The sequence below is a fragment of the Lolium rigidum genome, chromosome 2, assembly GCF_022539505.1.
Source record: "Lolium rigidum isolate FL_2022 chromosome 2, APGP_CSIRO_Lrig_0.1, whole genome shotgun sequence".
NCBI classification, from domain to species: domain Eukaryota; kingdom Viridiplantae; phylum Streptophyta; class Magnoliopsida; order Poales; family Poaceae; genus Lolium; species Lolium rigidum.
This window is the reverse complement of record NC_061509.1, coordinates 176367400-176375377: the sequence shown is the minus strand read 5'-3', so window position 1 is coordinate 176375377 and position 7978 is coordinate 176367400.

Sequence of the window (7978 nt, the reverse complement as noted above, 5' to 3'; positions counted from 1 at the left end):
CGAGCTGGACTTCATTGGGATCATCATCATCATCATCTCCACAACCGACACCGTCATCTCCACCGCTGCACCTCGTCTCCGCTGTAACATCCAGGGTTGAATCTTGAGTATTTCATAGGGGAAACTCTCCCGGTGTTGATTACTCCTTGTTATTGATGCTATTGAGTGAAACCGTTGAATCAAGGTTTATGTTCAGATTGTTATCCATCATCATATCACCTCTGATCATGTTCCATATGATGTCTTGTGAGTAGTTCGTTTAGTTCTTGAGGACATGGGTGAAGTCTAAATGTTAGTAGTGAACTATGTTGAGTAATATTTAATGGTTTGATATTTAAGTTGTGGTGTTATTCTTCTAGTGGTGTCATGTGAACGTCGACTACATGACACTTCACCTTTATGGGCCTAGGGGAATGCATCTTGTATTCGTTTGCTAATTGTGGGGTTGCTAGAGTGACATCAACCTGAACCCCCGTTGGTATATCGATGCATGAGGGATATCAGGATCTCAGAGTTTAAGGCTGTGGTTAGATTTATCTTAATTACTTTCTTGTATTTTCGGATGCTTGCAAGGGGTTTAATCACAAGTATGTATTAGTCCTAGGAAGGGCGGTGCATTAGCATAGGTTCACCCACACAACACTTATCAAAACAATGAAGATTAATCAACTATATGAAGCGAAAGCACTAGACTAAATTCCCGTGTGTCCTCAAGAACGTTTGGTCATCATAAGTAAACAAACCGGCTTGTCCTTTGTGCTAAAAAGGATTGGGCCACTTGCTGCAATTATTATTCTCGCATTTTACTTACTTGTATTTTATTTATCTCGCTATATCAAAACCTCCCGAAAACTTGTCTCGTGAGCATTTACAGTGAATCCTTCATCAAAACTGCTTGTCAACACCTTCTGCTCCTCGTTGGGTTCGACACTCTTATTTATCGAAAGTACTACGATACACCCCTATACTTGTGGGTCATCAGGCAGCTCACAAGATCTAAACATGACGCACAAATTGGAGACCACAACCATCTAGCTACTGCTATGGACCCATAGTTCAGGGATGAACTACTCATGCATAACTTCGGAGGCGGGCATGGCGATGTAGATGCCTCCGGCGATGATTTCTCTCCCCGGTAGGGTGCCGGGAAGAGCTTCAGAACCCCCCGAGATGGGTTCTGCGATGGCGACCGCAACAGAACTTTTCGTGGATGGAGGCTCCTGTATCCAGGGTTTTCCCGAGATCATGCTTAAATAGGCGGAGGATTTAGGTCCGTGGGGTGCCTGGGGGGCCCACACCACCCCTAGGCGCGGTCCACACCCAGGCCGCGCCATGGGGTGGTGTGGCCGCCCTGTGGCGCCACTTCGTCCCCCTCCGGACTTCATCTTCGTTTCGGTAAAATATTGACTTCGGCTTTTGTTTCGTCCAATTCCGAGAATATTTCCTGTATAACTTTTCTGAAATATAAAAACAGCAGAAAACAGGGAACTGGCACTATGGCATCTTGTTGATAGGTTAGTACCAGAAATCATATAAAAGTGCATCGAAGTGTAAGCAAAACATATATATATGAATTAGTGTAAAACAAGCATGGAGCATCAAAAATTATAGATACGTTTGAGACGTATCAACTATCAGTTGTCTCCTCACCGATGATGTAAACATATACAAACACCATACCAATTAAAATCATGATGCAATAAAATCATGATGTAGACAATTATGTATAGATGATACTCACCCATATGTACCTAGTCCTGGTAAAACTCCTTGATCCAGAAGTATGGCAGGCATTTTTTTATTAGCCCGGTTCAAATAATCCTTTCAAGCTTTCTATTTGGTGGAATCCAAGCTCCGTTACTCACAAAGCATTGCCCAATCACTAGTGTGGATTATTCCCTTACAGCCATTTGGAATGTTCTCCTTAGTAGACGATTCCGGGACGAAAAGTACCTTATAGCCATTCAGACTCACCCTCCCCAATGGTGCCACTTTCATACCCGTTGTTGTATTCGCGAATTGTATCTTCTTCATACTCCTATACATGTTCCCGTTCATGTCCCTCATGGCACTGCTACCGCTTTTCCACTCTATGTACCAATGGCGTTAACTCTACAATTGTTGCTCTTGTAGTTCCGGTAGGCAAGCCAAGATAGGTGAAGGGAATTTTACCAATCTAACAACCAAAGAACCTGATAAAGTTCATGCAAGTTTACCATCTTTCGAATCCCTTGAAGCCGCACTGGATCTTGTGCCACTCTAGAAGATGCACCAGGTCTTGCACCGCTCATGAAGCCGCACATACTGCTCCACTAGCGATCCTGATCTGAAGATTTCTTGTCCATACTGTGTGCACATCTAGTTTCATCTTGTTCATCTAGATCCATAGTCTTGTTCTTATTGTGTTTCCTTAATGATCTTTGGTGTTTCTTTTTCAGATCCACGGTAAGGTCATCAGCCTAGGCATGTGCAAGACCGAGAGCATGGTGGGTATGATGAGAATGTCTTCCTCTAGCCTATGGGTGATAGCATCTAGATAAGCTACCGTCGATGCGATACGTACCTCATGCAGAATAGAGAGGCACTTAATAGATCTAGGTCTAGTTAGTTATTTTCCTTCTAGTTAGTTTTCTTAGATCTAGAGTTGCTAAATAGAGAGGGGCTCAAGAGGCTCTTTTTTTTCTTTCTATTAGCAGAACTTGCATCAACCCATAATAGATAAAGCATGAGCATATCTTAGATCTATATGAAAGGGTTGATGTAAATAAAAGTGGTTGCACTGTAATTTGATGTAACTGAATGTAAACATTTGATCTTTATGAATTGAAATCACTATGTGTGTGTAATGGAAAAAAACATTTGCTACCACTACTTGTGATTAACTTTTATGTCGCCGATAGGTGAACGAAACACCACAAAACTAATGCATTGCATAGTACCGAGGTATTTCAATGTTGGTGTCGCGTGTGAGATCGCGCGGAGGATCGATATGCGCCACGAGAAAAAAAAAAGGTGCCACGTCTACAGTATTCCCGACACAATTATCACGGGTGGCTTTTATGTTCCGCGCCAGAGCGAGCATGGAAATTACGCACGTACCTCGGTGTTTAAAACCTCCAGGGTACGCTTGTGTTGTTGTTGTGATAGTATTATAACTTAAGTTTTTATGCAATAATGGGGGACACTAGAACTTGACTTTTTTACTTCCCTAGCAAGAACACAAGTTTCATATTTTTCGTGAATAAAATTTTCCAGCTCAATGGCCACCATAAATGGAACAAAATGCTCTACTTGTCTCATTCCTAGATAAGCAAAATTTCCCCTATGATAGTATACAATTGTAGGTTCTATTTTTTTGAGGGAATTGTAGATTTGATGTTTAATCCGCATTGAGACCTGAAGTGGTTACCAAAACCTTTAGATCAAAAATTTATTCCATGAATTCCATGCAACCTTGTGCAAGAGTTACAACAATCTTCCCAAACAATTCCCTTCTTCAATTCACGATGTTCTACAAGCACCCGAAGTCTTTCCTTAGGAGTACATGGTTCGACCATAGAGGTTCTAGCAAGATCCTCCAAAGTAAGAGTTTTTATAGATTTTATTTATTCTAATGTTCATGTTTTTTTATATAAGATACAAGCAAATGTAAAACAAAAGGTAAAATAGAACTGACAACAAGGATGACTCAGTTTAGACCTCCCCAAGCTTAGATGGTTGCAAGATATGCAACAAGCTAAAAAATTAGTAGTCTAGTGCAAACAAGGATAATAGCCTTAGCGCTACGCTCCCAGGCAATGTCAACAATAAAGTACTTGATAACCCCCCAAGTGTGGGGGATAGTTGTAGCACCTCTCGATATGGAAGTATTCGGTATCAAACCGTAGAATCAAGAAGGTAAAGTTGTTTATATTTTCAAACCAGAGTGTCATAAGTATAGTTCTCTATTCACTAACAGTTTAAAGAGACATTGGTGATTGGTTGTTAACAAGTTAATGCAATAAAGTTATGAACGTGACGGAACTTATGATGCCGCAATCCTCTACAATGTAAGAGAATAGGATGAACGTTTTATTCTTATGTAAACAATGGACCTTGGTCCATGGGTTCACTTGGTCTCTCTCTCTCTTAATGGTGGCATGTTATAATAACTGAATTATACACAAGTGTTATGCAAAATATTCATATGGACACAACATGTCCTAAAACATGAAGTTGAGAAAGAAAGTACCACATGGGTCATGTGTCACTTAACGTATCATTTTTTCACTTTTCCCCAAGTACTTGTTCTCGATTGTCCTTAGATGAGCGTGTACCAAGAGATGCGGTGCTACTGTCACTTCTTATTGTTTGTTTTATCACTGGGCCACATCTCTCAATACCAGACGACAAGCTAATACATGTTGTGATCTCCATTCCATTGCACTTAACATAGATGAGTTACATATAGAGTGGAGCAAAAATAGGTGTGGCCGTGTACACGTGCGAACGCACCCCTAGTGATTGTTTTCAAAGCCATTGCTGCACAAACAAGGGATGATTAAGACTACTGACCAACCATTGTATAAAGTTTTGAGGTCCCCATTAATCCTCTACAACATGCATCCAAAGATTCGGGTTGCGGTATCACCTCCAACTAACCCGCTTCTGTTTGAACAAGCCATAGTGCAATCCTATCAACGTGCAAAGAGGATAAGAGCTAAACATGTATCTATGAAACATCTCAACATAACATCGAGTTCATCATCTCATAACCAAAGATCCACCATAAAAATTACATAATAATTCTATAATCATGTAGTGCAGATAATATGGATTAACGCAATAGTAATACATAAAGAGATTCGATCAAGTTACAACCATAATATCCAAGTCGAGGGGTGAAATAGGAGAGGCGCTCAGAAGATAACCGGTAGCTGTTCCGCCTCCAATCTTCCTCAGGTGGTGAATTACATAGTCTTTGCTTCACGGGTTCTCTGTTTGCAGTCACCTCCTCGCAAAAAATATCCCCAAAGGTATATATAGATGGTTTTAGGATGAAATAGAGATGATGGGGGTGGAATCAAAGACATATGAGGTTCCAGGTAGGTACGGCGGCTCGACTTGGCTTGTTTGGACTCTCATTTTCATCTGGTTGCGCCCCTCGGGTCCTACTGATGTATTCATATAGAAATTTTCCATGTTGACCTAGCCCATTCGGAGTCTCGTAGCTTACCGGAAGCTAAAACACTAACAAAAGTTATTTCTGCCCAACATAGTCAAACAACAGAATGATAGGATTTCGTTGGAAATGCCGTAAATCAATGTAAAACTATGATGGAACCTTATTTATGATGAAAATATGAAGGAATATGACCTAGTAAACTAAAATTTTCATGCATACATTTTACATATATCAACATTCTCAAGCTTAACCTATGCTCGTACTCGATACAAAGTTTCAACATAATTACTCTTACTCAAGGTGTAAAAAAGCATTGGCAGTAAACATAAATTTAACAAGCATATGATAAAGTAGATAGTTCACATAGACCAACAAGATTATAATAAACTAGAAAATATCTTGCACTATAATACTATTTCAAGATCATAGTGAACAATGAAGCAAAACTTTTTATCTATCTGGTGAATTTGTGCTTTACCTAGGTATTGGTCTAGAATATATTGTATTGAAGACTTTTGTATTTTGACTCTTGTAGTGGTGGAATGGTCCTTTGAAAGTTTGAAGCATTGATTGATACATAATGCACAAATCTAGTGATTAGAGGTTCCATCAAGAATGTGGGCACATTCATGTGCAGGGTTAGTTATGATAAAATTATGATCTTCCACGCTATCACGAGTTTAATTTAGAGTAGTTCCCTTTTTAGCCCCTAATGAGTGCAAAAGGAGATCTGTTTTACGATGCATAAATGCGTAAGTAGTAGGAAGTTTTTGTCATTTTACCGCGCTAGCGCGCACCTACTTTTCTTATTTCACAAGGATCTCACATTTAAGGAGGAGGATTGACAAATAAATAAAATAGATCATATATGGGCGTAATAATGATGATTGAAGTCATTAAAAGTAGGTGGGGTGTGACATGCATAGTCCTTATCTGGGCATTAAAACCATCATTAGGGTAATAATTAAGGACTTGGGCATTAAAACCATCATTAGCGTAATAAAATCTAAACACAAAATATGATCTAATGAAAATCAAATAAAAATTTCTAGGCGTAATAAAAACATTACGCTGTGACATGCAACTGGTAGTCCTTATCCTAATTTTGGACATGCAATACTAAATAAATTTTGGAGATGCAATACTAAATAAAAAGTGAACACTTCTCGCAAAAAGTGAACACAAAGACACTCAAATCTTATGGGACTTTCTCATAGTACTCAAAAAACTAATGGCAGAATCTCTCCGCTGCAAATGATTTTTGAAACGCTAATGTTCATGAATACATTTTACATGTATCAACATCTCAAGCTTAACATATGCTCGTCCTCGAGCATAAAGGTGGTAAAACACCAACAAGAAGAAAGGCGAGTGTGGCGGCACCCTCCTCGGCTAGCTTCTTCTTCTTCTTTCCGCACAAACAACCCCTCCCTCCTTGTCCACTTTTGTCGGGTGAGGTCCCCAACCCGCATAGCCCCCGCATGGCAAGCCGGCAAGGTCGAGTGCGGCGGTGCTCTCGTCGGCTAGTTCATGCACCCCGATGCGGGTTCGCCTTGGTCGTCCACAATCCAATCAACGCACACCGGTAAATCTACCCGCCAAGCATCCTTCCCCTAATCTCCCCACATCCCATCTCTCCCCACCGGTGCCCTAACCAACCCGCCACACTTTCTCTACAACAACATTCGGCGGCATGCCACTCCTGACTTTACGGAGAAAGGACGATGACCTACGTTGTCAATTGTTTTCATATTTGTTTAGAGCATCTCTAGTAGATAACGCAAAAAAAAAAATGATATTGCAAAATGCATATGAAGTAAAACGAAACCAATTTTACGGTGTAAAAAGTGTCGCAACAGAGGAGATATTGTAAAATTGGTAGCGCAAAAAAGTCTCCGAACATGCAGGTTTGATCGGGACACCTTACGTGTGAAACTGTAAAAAATACGGTTATTTTGCAGTTCTGCCATTTCTTTTTTTAAATCATAATATATTAAGAAAACAAGCCCGTCTTATTAAAAATCTTTCGATCCCCTTTGGTATCCTGAAAGAAGAAAACCGCGTGTGAAAACTTGCTGCTCTAGGACAGAAAAATCGAGTTAGAATCATGAGTGATCAGCTCCAACACATAGGCAGGAGCTGTGTCACGAAGTAAACCACTAAACCCGGACTTGCCTAACTGTGCTAGCACGTGCACTGCACCATTGCACACACGATCAACTTTATCAAGAGAGATGTTCCCAAAAACATGAAGATCTCTAGCCTCATGGTATAGAGCCCAACCTCCAGAAAATTCATGTCATGTGCTCAAGATTGTGAGGACATCACGAAGGCAATCAGACTTCAGTATCGCCGATCCGTTCCCAAGGTCAAGAAGTCAAGAAGGTGTTTGATACCTGATAAGCAAGCCAACATCTCAGCCTCTTCTGCACTTGCACAAGATAAAATAGACTTCCATTCTAAGAATAACTTTGCCCTGGTGATCACGGATAATAATACCCCATCCTACCTTCTTGCATAACTCGTCCCAGCCAACATCGACATTTGTTTTTAGGCACCCTTCCAAAGGAGATGTCCATGAGGAAATTCCAGACCGCAGAATGGTTTAGGCTAGGGGAATTTGGATGCCTAGCAGCGATGGATGAAAGAAGTGTGGTAGCCATAAATAAAAGAAGCGATAAAAGAAGCGGACGCAATAATCGAAGCCTTACCATCTCCAAAGATAACATTATTGTGCTGATGTCATACATGCTAAAGGAGGAAGATAAGCTTTGCACGACCCTCCTTGGCCGTCTTAGATAGCAGGCACAACAG